The sequence below is a fragment of the Seriola lalandi genome, unplaced genomic scaffold, assembly GCF_002814215.2.
Source record: "Seriola lalandi dorsalis isolate HSWRI2012SDOR001 ecotype SW California unplaced genomic scaffold, Sedor1 jcf7180002054910, whole genome shotgun sequence".
Taxonomy (NCBI): domain Eukaryota; kingdom Metazoa; phylum Chordata; class Actinopteri; order Carangiformes; family Carangidae; genus Seriola; species Seriola lalandi.
This window is the reverse complement of record NW_019525462.1, coordinates 543,073-559,615: the sequence shown is the minus strand read 5'-3', so window position 1 is coordinate 559,615 and position 16,543 is coordinate 543,073.

The window sequence follows — 16,543 nt, the reverse complement described above, 5'->3', positions numbered from 1 at the left end:
ACTTTTCAAAAGCACTTAAACCTCACTTGATGTGGTTGAACTTGCTACGAGAAGCATACCTCAAGTTTGTAGCCAACATTATAGTAACTTTGTTGAACTACTGCACCTGTTTCAAACCACAAAACCATACAGTTAAGTGAATCTACCCCGAAGCGACGGTGGGAAACATCTTGAACTCCCTCAGTAAAAAAGTTACGTTTGACATAGACAGATTTACAGAGGTATTAGCAGTAAATTGTAAACATTCAAAGTGCCGTCTCAGCGTCTGACTACTTTTACCTGGTTAATCAAAGTCACATTATGTCATTTCCTCCCTTCTGTGCAGCTTCTCCTTTGCACATACGGCAAAACGCCAACCCCGAAACAACACGGTCTATTCAACTGTCATGTCCAGGCACACTTTCAGTTCCCCTGCAGAACATACACAGGGAGAGATATTCTTCATTAGTGGTTGTGTATTTCACCAAAACTGCTACCGAGTCTGCACAACACTGTTCTACTGGCAGACAGGAAGTTTGAATTCCCACCCGAGGTGTGTGCGGTGCTCCCTCCTGTTTTGTGTTAAACCGCCATTTTTATCTTTGTATTACAGTAATATCATCACTTAGAGACCCCACCTGGAGAGGTAATCGCTGTTAGTTGTTTTATTGCCCAAACTATTCCAGTATTGCTCTTTTTGCAAGTTTCTGCTTAGTTTCTCTATGATACAGGAGCCCAGTGAGGTGGCATTTGAGCTGTGCCATATTATGATCTTCGTAGAGGTTGGATGAAACAATTAACTTTATCTATTTTATTTGAAGGCTACCCTAGGAAATCTGTTCTTTTTTGTTGTTTTTTTTTACTTTCCTTTTCTTCATTTTTAGGATAGCTTGCTGCTATTTTGCCTACAGTGTATTTTTGTCTTTTACCTTTTGTCTGACTCTATCTATTGTTTATACATTGTCTTTTATGGTCTAGCATATATTTAATATTTAACAATCCATTTCATTGTTCTAATGTGAGGGGAACATATGGTGAAACAGAATTGGGTAAAGGCTAGTCCTTCAACTCTCAAACTATTTATTAAATTATGATCTTGTTTTTTGTATAGGAGTAGTTATTAATTTTTTTTTGCCCAGAACCAGCACGTCATTTTAAAATCTCAGTGTTGTTGCTATTTTTCAATCAGAGAACTTGCTTTGGTTTTTTACTATTTCATTTTATAACAATAAAATGAACATCTAGTCCTATTACAATGATCTTAACCTTTTTCACAAATTTTGTACAATGTTACTCTCTGTCTAATTTTCTTTTCACAAATCTTTGTTTTGACCTGTACAAAGAAGTAAGTCTTGGGCGAACACTTGTGGGTTAGTGGCACCTTATCCTTCAGTCGGGCAGGTCACAAATAGTACAGAATAATCACTTTGAAGAAGTGTAAGAAGTAAGACCTGAAATCTATATTTGAACTTTCTTTTTTGTTTAAACTCCAACAGAGTATGATGAAATACCTTCTTCTGCAAAGTAATTGGTAACTCTTGTCTTCAAACAAATAGGCCTGCAGGTTAATAAAAAAAAAAAAAAAAAATAGATTGAGTCAGAATACTCAAATAAAGTGTCAATAAAGTCTCAAAATAGAATGCAAGAACAGTAATTTAAATACAGAGGCAAAACTGCAACCACCACTTGCAGGTCCTACTATAGTCGACAAACAACACGTCTAAAAATACTTAGTCCAATATGGCCGTGACTTTTTCTCTTTATATACACTCTCTGTTACTATCCCAAAATACCACCATTTCCTTGCAGTTCACAGTTTGTTTGTTTTTTAAATTTAGTTTCAAACCAGACAACTCTAAAGTTGAAACTGACTTTCAAACCACCAAAACAATACAGAGAGCTGTGAAGAAAGGTCAGGTTTTTTGAGTTGAATTGGGCACAGTATTAGGAATCCTTTTCAAACCCATTTTGTTTAGTTAAGATAAGTCAGTTAAGATCAAGTTTTGCAAAAACAGATTGAAGTTTTTCCAAAGTGGGCATTTTATCAACTGAGTGGTTCTTGATGTAACTTTAACTAACATCTATCTTTAGGGCTGGTAACAGTTCATAGTTTTACTTTCAGGTTAAACGATATGCTTGTACTTTATGTTGACAGTCGTAGCATGCAAACGAGCCAAAGCTTGGTGCTCTTCCTCACTATAACAAATGGGTCAAACCGACTAAAGGTGGCTAAAGTCAACGCCATGTCTTGTATAAAAATGACCACCAAAGCAGTTTCAAGTAACAAGACTGATAGCAGTGAAATCACATACAGCGTAACCATACCTGACTATAACCACCTGAACCTGAAATGCAACCTCAGGTACAAAGATTTTTCAAAAAAGCTCAAAAACACGACCCTTTACCTAGATGAAAACCTTTCAGATTTAAAGACCAAGAAAAAAAAAAAAAAAACCTACTTGGAATTTGTTGCGACAGCAGCTCTAGCTTTAGGCTATAATTTCTAGTTGAGCTCATCTCTGACTTTCCTGGGGACACCTGTCAATACTCACCTGTCTAACCTCCTGATAAAATAGCACCTGTATATTGGCAGTCGTAAAACACAGTGTCAAACATGGTCATACGTGTATTTGATATCATTTGTTGTAGTGCTGTTTATTCATTTCACTTGTAACTTTTAATTTATATTAACCATTTTAAATAATTGATACTGGCTTCCTGAGGCAGAAAGTGTTTCTGTTCTCCAATGTGAAAAAAAAAAAACGTGATTGTTTGTTTTCATTTCCATAGTCAACCGCAAAAGATGGAAAAACACACAAGAAAATGCAGGAAAAAGCCTCAGTCTCTGAAATACACACACACATACACACACAAACACACACACACACACACATACACACACACACACATTCAACCCAGTCTGCTTGCATATATACATACACACTGAAGCAACCAGTCAATCGTGTGTGTGTGTGTGTGTGTGTGTGTGTGTGTGTGTGTGTGTGTGTGTGGCCTCCATAACCCAGACATGCTGTGTAAAAGTATACAAAGTGTGCAAGTGTCCATGGGACATGCTAAGCAAGTTCAACACACCTCTATACACGCTGACAACCATGCCCACATTTAACACATGAACTGCAAGTGCCAAGCGTTCAAGCTCTGCTGGCTTTTTCTAGGGGTTTGCGTCCACACACGCGCACACACACACACACACACACGGTCTCATGGAAGAACTCACTAGAGACTTTATGGCTTGGCATTTGGCCCATCAACATTCTATTTCCTGTCTGCCCCTCTCGCTCTGAAGTCTCATTTCCATCGTCTGACAAACACAAAGGAAGGATCCTCCCTGCCCACTGAATCTGTTAAAATAAATAAATAAATCCCCTCTCCGCTGTACAACAGTTAATTATCTGTTTCACTGAGTGGCAGACTGTCTCTACCTTACTTTCTGCCTGCATCTTTACACACACACACACACACACACACACACACACACACACACAGACAGGCACACGTGTTTGCGCAGCTATCCTTGTTGGGACATTGCATTTACTTCCATTCATTGTGGACAGCCTCACCCAAACCGTAAGCGTAACCTGTTCATGCCTAACTCTAACTTTAACCAGGACTTCAGAAATGACGTTTAGCCTCATTAGGATCAGGCTTTGGTCCCATTTGGTCCCATGGTCGGTGTTTATACCCAAAGAGGTAACAAAAACATGTACACACACACACACACACACACACACATACCGCGATAGATGGCAGACTGCCACAGTGGCTTTCATTGTGAACTTGTTTAGTCAAAATAGTCGGAGGATTATGAAAGACTGTAATTAGGTGTTGCTGAGCGATTGTGCAAAAGAGTGAGTGACTGCATGGCAAAATCCTGACTTCCCTTGTTAAAAAGTCCTTAAGGTGAGTTGGCAAGTCATTCAGGCTGAAATGCCTTACACCTAACGGGGGAGTTTTAAGTCATTTTGGCATGTAATTATCAAAGGAGCACTTTGTGATAGATGGCAGAGTCAACGACGGAAACATCAAGGGAGCAGGGAGAAAAGAGAGAGTGAGACATCCAGTCAGAACCTCATCATAATTAGAGGATTTCTCTGACTTTGATCCAACGGATAAGAGTTTTCTCATGAATTCTTTTTCAAGTTGATATATTAGACCTATACCTGAGACACCATCCGCGCACCTGTCAAACAAGCTATTCTAATTAGCTGTCAAAGGAAAACTTACTAAATGCTAACCTTTGGAGATAAAGTGCTGAAGTCAAAGTGTGTGGAAAAAAAGCACAAATAATGCTTTGTGCATGGCAAGTGGTTTTGTTGGTGGTGGTGGTAATCATTCAACATGCCATAGTGCTCTTGAGCCTATTACTCAAATTCAGCAGGTCCTAAAACAAGAATGGTGCACTGAAATGATTGAGCGATCTTGGGATGTTTGCTTGCAGCGTATTTGGGGTCATGACCCATGAGCTCTGTAAATACTGTTTGGTCTTTCTCCACGCTAAGAGCAACAGACTGCGGGAGCAATCCGAAACAGATGTGATGGAGGTTTTTTGAGAGGTATGAAAATGTCAATTCAGTTCGTGACACAGAGTATATGTACTTCAGCTTATTGCTATGGAGGAAATCAGGAACAATCAGTGGCTTCAGAAAAATATTGTTGATAAACTAGAGGTTAACTTTTGACTTTAGAAAGTTCATCCACATGTCTCTTTGAAATTTGTTGTTTCTAGAGGCTTAGTGACGAAGGGACTAATCGCATGGCTCATTGGTTACTTCTGTAGCAAATGAGCTAACCACTAACGTGCTAGCCAGCCAGGAACATGCAGTGTTCTGTCAGTGAGCTTCTTTCTGTTTCTACTGGCTGCATGCCACAACTCTCTTGTGGAGCAGTTTATACTCCAACAGGATTAAATAAAAGTGGATGTTCCAACACAGCTAATAAGCTTTTTTTTTTTTTTTCTTTTTTTCTTGGACTATTTCTCGGCTTTCCTTTTGCCGTCAGTGGTGAGCACTGTCAACATGGCTTGTCATTGGTCAAGGGAACAAATTTCAAAGTTCACCAAAACTGAACTTTATGCAAATGTGCACAGATTTACTAACAGAACTTTCTTACATTAGAATACACACATTACAATTAAATGAAGTGATATCAGTGTGGAATTTTGCAGTTTTAAATGCTAAGGTCAATGGCCGTTTAAAAATGCAACATTCTTTGTAAGACCTAGAACTTTGATTTTTTTTTTTTTGTAAGATAAAACATTTGGAAAATGTGGGTTTCCAAAGTAAATGACTTAAAAACTATATACAAAAGCATCCCTCTCACAGTCAGAGCTATCATTGAACTGCTGCCATACAGAGGAAAGGGCATAATGATTCATCTCAGAGATGCTAGCCAAATCTGTTCTGTACATATGCATGGCATTCCTGTTTAGAGGATGTGTAAATATAGGATGGAGGTTAGTTCAAACACAGAGATCTGTGCAACCTTTTACTCCAGTCTGCAACATTTTCACTACATGGGAAAGAGAGAAGGGAACATGAAAAATTACAGTGTACAGTTAATAGGAAAATATATATGTATAATAACATGTTGTCCATCAAGGGCCCATGATTAAAAGCTGACAGCCTTTATCCTTCAGTTATAAAGTCATACAGATTAATATTTTATCTCATTAAAATAAATGTTTTTCATATTGCAGTGTTAAAATTATTTCCTTTCCTTTCCTTTCCTTTTTATCTTAAAACAGATATCAGTATAAATCCTCAAATTGTGTTCAAAGGAAATAGGCATTTAATGTCAGGATTTACTTCGAAGGAAATACAATACAATACAAAGACATTTCTGGGAACATTCCTTTAACAATGCAGGAGAAATGCCAGGCCACATAGAAAACACAATACATTACACACTCTGAGAGACACGTGCCAGGGGACAAACACTTTCTTCTTTTTTCTTTATCCAAGTCATATTTATTTTATTAAGTGTATTCTCCATAGGCTTCATGGTGGCAGGATAGCCATGCGCTCAGACACTCAGTCACTCAGTCACATACACACATACACACACACGACAGGAGCCCAGATCTCCACTGGTGCATGTAGTGATTCTATTTTTTTTTTTTTTTTTTTTTTTCCTCTTGGAGTTTTTATTTTTTTCTTTCATCCAGGGAGGATAACAAACACCAGCAGCCAGACATAATTAGTATTGGAGAAGACACAAAGAGTACCTCCTAATGACTACAAACATCTATGTGGTTGACTTTTGTGTATGTAATTGAAAGGGGGTAAAAAATCAATAGCATTCAATGAAAACTAATTGCAGAAAGGTGAAAGTGGGGAGCTGTGAGGCATCTATTAGGAGAGGCAACAGCAAACCACGACGAAGATTCTTCAGTCAGTTAGAAAAGCGCTCTGAGCGCAAATGTGTGTGAAACTGCGCGTGAAAAATAGCTGAATAAAATACCCATAATTCTTCTATTATTTAGTAACTTTCAGGCAACATGGAGTGATGGGAAGCACATGGAAAATAAGTGGAGAAAGTAAAGCATTGTCTCTGGATTTCTGCATTTGGTGATGTTGCAGAGTGGTTATTTGTTGAAGAAGCGAAGGTAAAAAGGAAAGGTTTCTTTTTTAAATTAAATAAACCAAAGCCTGTATAAAAACAATTTTGAATATAGTGGGGCATGTCCTATTGTCAGATGAGCAATAAAACAATCTTGACTATTGTATTCAACGTTAAATGCCCTTATAATACAAGAAGATGAAGGGAAAAACTGTAGATAATTGAAAGCCACAGAAAATAATGCATGCCTGCTAAGTACTATTTTATCCTCCGTTGGTTCCTTGGTATGCAAGAATAACATTTCTATTTTTCCAATATTTTTTAAACTGAGTGTGGCAATATGATTTGAAAGTTGAAATACCGCACCAGTCAGTGTGTTTGACAACAGTTCTGACCTACAAACCTATAAATCCTGCGAAATATCACACATTTACTGAAGTGATTATTCCTATGCAGACTGAATAAACAGGATATCGATGGAGTCAAAGTCAAACACTCGGGCCATCAGGAGGATAGATACTGGCTACAGACATCTGCCAAGTTCACAGGGTGCATGTTTACACTGTGATTGAGTTTGAAGCCCGGAGTAACAAAGGGCAAGCGCTGACAAGCAAATTAACACATTTCTATCATGAGAAAGGGACACCTAATAACCCTTTCATTTGTGCCATACACTGTGTTTACATCAGTCATCCTACATCTCTTCTCAGGTGCTAAATCACGCCACACGTGTCTTTATATATTACATATTTCCAGGGACACTGTATTGTCAGGACTTTAGTTTCCATGGTCCTGGCTCCACTGCACTTCAAACATCACCTGTGGTCCTGTACACACACACAGACGCACACACACGCTCGCAGTTACACAGAGATTATGGAGAGGCCACGGCAAAAACAACCGCAGCCAGCTCACACTCGCATGCACACAAGTATACACACAAAATGTCAGTTGGCCATGGTCGCTGGCAGTGGCCCTGCCATAATCTCTCTCTAATTATATACACAGCCAGGCTTACTGTTTCAATGCAGAGACCTGAGAAAATACAACCTGCTAATCTTATTTGCACACAGCGGCAATAACCTGCTGGGTGAGGAGAGAGGAGTGAGGAGAGAGGAGAGGAGAGGAGAGGAGAGGAAGAAATAACAGAAGAGAAGAAGAGAATAGAATAGAGCCATTTTTCAACACTGTCAAGTTGCTGTGATATAGCCGGGCACTCTAACATAATAATTATAATAATAATAATGATAACAATTTCCTGATAGGCATAAATGAGTATTTTTCCCTAAATACTTATGATTTATCATTTTTATTTACTCATGTAATTAAATCCAGTAAGGTTATCTAATTACATTCAGTAAGATCATGAACCATAAACCACCTACAGCCTGCGTCAACCTTAATCCCAGACTGTGACAAACGTATTCAAATGTATTGAATTACAGTCGACACTCATGTAATGTTGTGATAGTGAGTTGTTTACCCTCAAACATTAACCTCAGCCTCACCTACGTTTTGTCTCCTATCTGTAACTGACTGCACTTCCCACTTTAAATATGAGAACACTGGTGATTCCTCCCTCTCCAGCCTCAGTTATGAACAGCGTCAATGACAATATTTCCATTTCGATCCTCCTCCTCTCCAGCTGTGTAGATAGTCTGTATGGAGAACTGGCTGAGTCTTTGTTTCCACTCGGATGCCCCGTGATAGAATATATTCCTTCTCCAAAGGAGGTGCGATGCAGACAGGGTGTCTCACACAGACACACACACACACACACACACACACACACACAGGCCTACACTATGTAAATAATGCATGTGTCTTAAAGGGTTTCACCCCACCACAGCTGGCCCACTCCAATTAGAACGCTTTGCACTCATCTTTTTTTTCCCTCCTTTCTTTCTCTCCTTTCCTCAGTCATTCTGTGCTTTTCCACCACTTGCACAATTTCAGCAACGGTAAAATTGATTTGTTCTATATGAGCTATGCGTTTTTTTCACAGTCATACGCCATATTGAGATGGATGCATTTAATATCATTCTCTCAAACAACTAACTCTCTTTCTCACCAGTCTTCAAGTTCATGCATGTGACAAGCTATGTAAGGATAATATATGTAAAAAGTATACATATAGGAAAATGTAGTTCTTAGTACTTAAACCAAGGTCTCATATTGCACTGAAGCTTTAGTGATGTCCCTCACTTGTGAGTCGCTTTGGATAAGAGCGTCTGCCAAATGAGTAAATGTATTGATTGTCACCCATTGTCTCTCTCAACATTCTCCCAAATCTCACTCGCTTCAAACTTATGTGATGCTTAGCGTTTCTGTCTCTGTTCCACGATCTCTTAAGCTCAGCGGAGGCCTTGTGTGACCCTTGCTGCTCAACCTTAAAACTCTCTCTTTAACTGCCCCTCCTTCATCCCTCTTTACTTCCACTCTCCATAAATGGGGGGCCCTGGCCTGGTGTACTCTCCTCCAAACACATCTAATTACCCCAATGCCAAGAATTTCCCATCCATCACATTATCTTTCTGAGACAAGGTATTAGTGCTCCCCGTCCCATCAGCCAATTACCTGCTGCCTTCTGCTTAAGTCACCTGCATTGCAAATGTGACCTTTACTTAGAGGGCTGATTGCATGTTTCAGTGTGTGTGTGTGTGTGTGTGTGTGTGTGTGTGTGTGTGTGTGTGTGTGTGTATGAGAGAGAACTCAGGCTTTTGAAGTGTGTGTGTGTGTGTGTGTGTGTGAGAGAGAGAGAGAGAGAGAGAGAAAATGTGATCTCCGAAAGGGTGTGTTAATAGAATCAAAATGTGTGTGTGTGTGTGTGTGTGTGTGTGTGTGTGTGTGTGTGTGTATGCAAGTGTTCATATATATTATGTAAGAGCTTGCATATGCTGCAGGTGCCTGTATTCAGGTGTGTTAGTAAGGTGAGTCGAATGCGCAGTGTGTTATTTTTTTTATATATGTGCACGTATGAAATGCAGATTAAATGTATGTGTTTGTGTGTGTGCGCGCGCGCATGTGTGCGTGTGTGTGTGACTGGGTTGGGGCAGCGAGCAGACCCTCGCAGACACCCTTCTGACCCCCCTCGCCCTCCCTCATGTGATGGGCTGTCGTGAATGTTAATGTTCTGTGATGGCTGTGGAGCAAATAAGTGTTTCTGACACAGTACAGACTCCCATTACAGGAGCAGGCCAAATGTGCTCGCTAGTGCCTTAATGAGCAGGCAGGTCAGTCAGCCGCAGCCGCTGTACCAGTCCCACACGCTGCTTATGCAGGGACCAACCTCAACACCCCTCGACCAGACCCAGGAAAAGAAAAAACTGACTTCCGCCGCTGTTGTCTGAAAACATCCTTACTTTCAATCTTTTGCTTAAAACTGTTGCCTTACCTAGAAGCCAATCAAAATTCCTGCGCATTAATTTGAAAACAAAGCAGGCGACTTGTTTGAGCCAGAAAGAATTTTCAAATGCTACCTAATATCTCTGGGGGATGATGATATGTTTTCAATTGCTACTACAAGTCTGGATTATAAATGTAAATTGAATCATAAATCGGATACATAAAGTCAAAGTGTTTGTTCTATTTAATAGAGCGTGTGGTTCTGTCTCCTCTGCTGCAGAGAACAGAATCACTGTTATGCCAGGTGCTTTACTGGTGATTCACATCACTTGAATTCAGTCCATCAACAATGAAGCAGCATATGATGAATCAATATAATTTCTTTAGAGTTCTTTAAGGAAGCTGTTTCTAGAATTAAGTTTTCATGTAAGTTCGAGAACTGCCAGTTAGCCATAGATGGATTGGGGTTTACAGTCACTTCAAACAGAAACTGTGTTCCAGGGCCCCCCTGTGCCCTTGGGCCCTTGGGTCTGTGCCCAGTAGATCCATTCACTTAGCACTTGAATACCACCATGTATTATATCTATGCAACAGAGTCCAAAAAAAAAAAAAAAAGCCTATTTTTTCTGTATTATAATGGCCACCAACATTGATGCATAGTGAAAATCTTTCGAGAAGAAAGCCCTCGGTAAGCTTTTTGTCACAGATGTGATCGTTTCAAGAATTCCTCTGGAAGTGAGAAAACAGCTCTGCATTGAAAGCTGTGCATTTCAGGTCATTTTGAAATGGATAAATGTCACCTGTCAGATGGGGTACAAAAACAGAAATTGGTAACGCCTGCAAAATATTCATCCTAAAAAAGCAAACCAAGAGCCTTGTCCGTCGTAAAGTCCCAGTTAGCCTGACAGCCTGTGGACACTGTAAGCTCAGTCACAACCCGTCCAGTGCAGTTACAAGCCTGTGAACAAAGACGCTGTCTCTCTCTTCTCCCTCTGGATTGTCAAGAGAAAGTACAGCTTGTAGGGTTTGAGTCAAACAGTTATTTCTGAAAAAGGTGGAAAGCACATCGCTTGGCTGACTCATCACAATTTGGAGGCAAAATGACTCCCCACCTTCCTCCACCTGAGGAGAGCAGCGATCAAATCGGGGGGAAAAGCTGAGAGGAAGGAGAGGGTGAGGGGGAAAGATAGAGTAGCCAGGAAGCGGACATTAGGCTTGATTGAGACGCGTGGCAGACGGAGAATCACCTAGCGCGTCAGAGCACATCCTCACAGTTGGCCGGGCTGTCGCTCAAAACTCCCCAAATAGTCTAAAGTCGACCTGTTGGAGTTACTGAGTCGTCACACTACATGTTGTAGCCCAGGAGCAATGGGCCTACAAAGGTGTCTCTTTTCCTCTCTCTACGGGACTTGTTAGAGGTGCTATTTTGGAACTTCTCTGCCTTCATTCTAGCTGCTGCAAAACACCTTGAGATGTGCCACACATACTTTATAAAACCCTGGCTCCTGGTGGAAAGCAATCCGAGCGAGATTGAACTGTAAAAATTTTAAATGTTTTCACAGCAGCAAGTGCAAGAGCAATAACTAATTTTCATGCATGACCACAAAGCATCGCTCGGCAGCTTCCTTAAAGATATATGTTGTGTATGTGTTTTGCATTTTCAATTCCGCCGAAGAACTAGTGTTTGTACACATACGCTGGTGATATGGAATCTTCGTGTCATGGAGCAAAGGCTGGAGACAACATCATCACCTTGCAATGGGACAGTAAACATGAGCCACTCTACACAATCTGTACATAAGGCACACGGAAGCATTAGAAAGAAGTTTGCTCCCTCAGATACTCTGAAAAATAGTTTTCCTTATGATTGTTCACATTCGTCATTGAAAGTAATTGTTTCTGCATTACACTTCCAATAATGGAAGTGCCAATGCAGAAACTTTTTCCATATAATGAGACTCAAAAGGTCACCACAGCTCTTGAAGGGGGAAAAAAAACCTTCGTATGAAAAGGCGACAGATAAAACACCACTGATAATTTACTGACAAACTAATTGGCAAACAATCTAACAAGACATGACATGACAGACATTAAAACATGAAAGGGATTAAAATGTGAAAAGCTTTTTTTTTTTCTTTTTTTTTTTAACTTGCTCAGAGGAAAAGATCATGAGTGTTTGGCTGGGAGCCACGCGCCAGACAACAGCGTTGATAATGGATGATTTGGAAAAAAACCCTTGAGTTAGTTCAGTGACAAAGTTTTTTGTGCACCTGCTGCTAACGAGTTTGTCAAATCCCCGCTCCATGCAGTGTGAGAAAATGGCCACTACAGCATAAAGATCACAATTAGGCTTGATCCAAAAAGGTGAACTTTAGGTGCAGGATCGTGACAGTGTATGAAGATTAGTCACTCACATTAAAAGCCTGATTGACTATACAACCACAACACCATTACATGTTGGCACTGGACTCAAATCATGAGATGCAGAAGGTGATGTGTGATGTGAATGTGAATGTAATTCCAGTGACACTGGGCCCGACTATTAACTAAATGTTCATACTTGCGCTAACATTGAGGATATAGTGATGCACGTGCCCATACTGTATCAAGATGAAACTGGAAGACTCGGACTGAAACATAAAAGGCTGGCTGAATTTCTTTAATGTCAACTTGCATGAGAGGAAGCAATCAAACCACTGCCACCACTGATCAAACTAATTTGCATCAAAGCACATGATCAGACAAGCACCAACAATAATTATCAGCAACTACGCAGCTGGACAGGCCTGTTATGGCTGATAAGAAACAGCAACAGTTTGCAGCATCATGCAGTTCCTCACTCTACTGTACTGTATGTGAACAGGCCCTGTATTGTTCCATTACTATTTTTTACTTGTGGTTTTGTGTAGTTAAGTATTTCTAGCAGATGCAACTATTTTTACAAATGTCTCACACTAATAATTTGTTTTCCTGATTACATTTTCCAAATGAACATAATCACTGACTGGGTTATGTTCCCAGGTTATGTTTTTTGTGCTGTCCTGTAGGGAGAGCACAAATTTGTATACGACACACAACTTGTAGGGAGGTATGATGGCCATACAAGGGTCAGGTTTAGATAATCAATGCACTTCAGGAAAACTGGTTGCATTTAATTTTTAATAAAGTAAGCATGCCATGGCTGGTTCCATTTCAACCCTGTGTTCTACAAATGACATTTCTTTACAACTAATTGTTGTAACTAACAGTAAATGCATTTTGTAGGGAACATAATTGTGACTGGATTACGTTTTCTATTAATGATATGAGGAAATGTTAATGTTCATTCATGTGTTTGGCAAGTTGCAAATACATTGATTCTGTTTCAGTACAGTGTTTTTCTTTTCCACAAGCTGGTTCAATGAATGTGACAACAAAAGGAGATCACACAAAGTTATACTTAAAAAAAAAATCAAGCAATTCATTAGAACTAAAATATAAGACAGATAAGCAATGAGGTGTGGAAATCAGCAAGTTTAGTCATGAAATCGATGCATGTATGAGTGGTACATTTGCTGTGGTGGTGTCATATGTGCAAAAGCAAAACAAATGGATGTCAGCAGATGGAAGGGAGAGGACGAGTGAGCACATGGGCCAGCTTTTATACTCTGGTAAGGCCCAGGTGCACTGCATTAGTTGACGACTCTCCCATGCCAACCAATTACCTGCCAATGTGGGCAAGGACAACCTCAGAGACAATGGCAAGTTGCAAATACATTGATTCTGTGTCAGTACAATGTTTTTTCTTTTCCAGCCAAAATATCTGACCTTGTTGTGCAATATCCACTGGTAGTGACTGCAGACACAGTTTACAGTTACATTTGACCAAAACCACTTTTTCCCTAATTTTAACCAAAGTGCTTTTCTTACCCAAACTTAACCACAGACGAGACTGCTGATGCAAATCCCGGTCTCTGGTGCAGTACTCGTGCACTTTGTACACCCAGCATCCACCACAACCAGCGCCTGGTGACTCCGCTGCTGTTAATGAATATAGCACTTCATTGATTCAAACCAGAAAACGGTCTCTGAAAATAATCCAGCCATCAACTAATATTTCTTTCAAAACGTATTTGCTGTTGCAAGTTAGTAGTATCTGAATGTCATTTCTGGGAGACAGCTAGGCTTGCACAGAACACTTTTTGCAACACAAGTCTACAGTGCTCCATAAACACAACATCAGGCTGAAAATAAGTTGTTCCAATGACTTTCTAATTTGTTGATGTTTAAAATTTGGGTTCAGGTTGAGATTTCCATCCGGAGCGCTCTAAACTTTCCTTTGCAGAGTCGAGAACAACAACTGCCCAGCACAGATTTCTTTTTGTGATTTTTTATAGGAGATTTATTGTTTAAAAAAAAAAAAAAGTATCCAATACTTTTCACAGATAAACACCCACACAGCACTTTATGAAACCTTTTGTTTCCAGAGAAACCTGAGGGCCTCATTTGTATGTTTTGTTGGACCTCCTGAACACAATGGAAAATGGAAGCAAAGGTCAGTGTTAAGTCTCCCCTGGCTTTTGTTCTTTAAAACAACAATATTGTATTGATCTGTCCTGAATGATAAACACAAATGTGTTGGCAAAACACAGTCTCTTTTGACCTTTAGCAATTACTTCTACATGGCTTTAGCGGTACTGTAGATGAAAAAAACAATGTTCAACTCATTTTCTTCTTTTTTTTCTTCTTTTTTTTTCCTTTTGGTTTGTAACCATTCCTATACCTTATAAGTACGGCTGGCTTACATAATGATGTATTTTTGTTAAGTTTCACAGATGCTGCTGCTTACAGGGAAATCACACTGGCTGCATTATGATTACAAGATGTTGTGGCATTGGTTTAGTAGATTTACGTCTGATCCACAAGTACCTCTCAGGGCAAGAAGCTTTGATTCAGCATCACTGCTTCACCCTCATGGAAACCCCTCATTGCCAAAGTACATATGAATATGTTTTTGAATGCTGATTGCCAGTTACTGGGTGTTTTACCCAAGATGCCCAATGGAAATATCAAGTATGCGTGTTCATCAAATCCCCTAATGCGACAGTAGCTACACACAACGAAACAAGCATTTAACAACATGTTTAACCAAGCAATATTGGCTCCTTGTTTCCTCCACTGAACTGAATCAAGCTGCTGGAATATCCTCAGTTGTAGAAATGAGTGTGTTACTATGGTGATGTTATATCTCATCAACTTGCTATAAATAAAAAGCATAATAATAAACAGAAAGGGAACGACTTAGATGCCTGCTTACAGAATCTCAGTTATCTGGATGGTGAGCTTAACGGAGTCTAAGTTGTCAGACGGAGTTGAAGTGTGTTGTGATGACCTGTGATTAGACCCTCTTGACCTTTCCTCTTTCCTTAAGTGGGTGTGAGAACACAATCCTGGATGTTTTTTTGGGGACTGCAGTCATTCACAAGCAAAGTATGGGCAACCAAATAAGCCAAACTCTAATATTGGGAATCACTCTATATATGTATTATTGTGATTTATCTTATGTTCTCTACCATATAGAATTAACAAAATCTAATTGGACATCTTTATGCGCACTCTTCTGAACATTTGTTGCATTTTTATCTATGAAAATTAAAAACGGTATTTTATATATGGATAGCATTTTTTCTATCTGTTTCATCAGGGATTATGACTTCAGGAAATGCACTCAAGTTCAGTCAGTCATACTGAGATGAACTGAAATGGTGAAAAGCGATGCCCCTCAGGCTGAAACCTCTTGACCTGTGGAATGACTGCAGGGAGGTGATGGCAGCGAGGGGCTGATAGAGGCCAGCCACTGGGGCCTAAAGGCACATCCTGGACATGTCCTTTTGGCAGCAGGGCTCTGAGCACAGCCACAAATACACACACATGATCACACACAAACACACACACACACACACACACACAGGTCATCTCTCCAAGCAGTGAAGGAAGAGTAAGTGGAGGCACTTTAGATCTTAAAGTAGAGAGGTTGATATTCTACATCTCATCCTAATAAGAACAAAACAACTCCCAGATTTAGATGTGTCACTCACCACAACACTGGGAGCTAGTGGATCCACAAAATCCAAATTTGGACTTTTTTGTGTACACTCTGCTCTACTTTGGTCTTCTCTACTTTTCTCGACTCTACAAACTCCTTTGCTGTTTCTACTTGGCGTTTTATTCTGTATATTACCAATATATTTCATTTGCTAAGATCAGCCGTGCCAAGCCTTCATGTCAGCTGACATTTAGGTTTAATTCAATCTTCGGAAAGGAATATGTTTTTGAAATGATATGATCACACACCTACAGGCTGTTTTGTTTATTGTAGCTGTGAATACAGATTTTTCTAATAATAATGTGCTTCATTTTAATTGGAATAAAAGGCCATTGCATTGATTCCTGAAAGGGGCCACAACAGTGTGTGTGTGTTGTTACTGGTGTGTGTGTACTCATGCTTCATATTTTCATTTAAGCTTCACATTACTGCTATTCTCACCATATTAATGTTAGTCAATGAATAGATTAAATATTCAATTAAGCCTGGTATGTGTGTGTGTGTGTGTGTGTGTGTGTATGTATGTTGATGTGTAATGATGTGTAAATATATTTA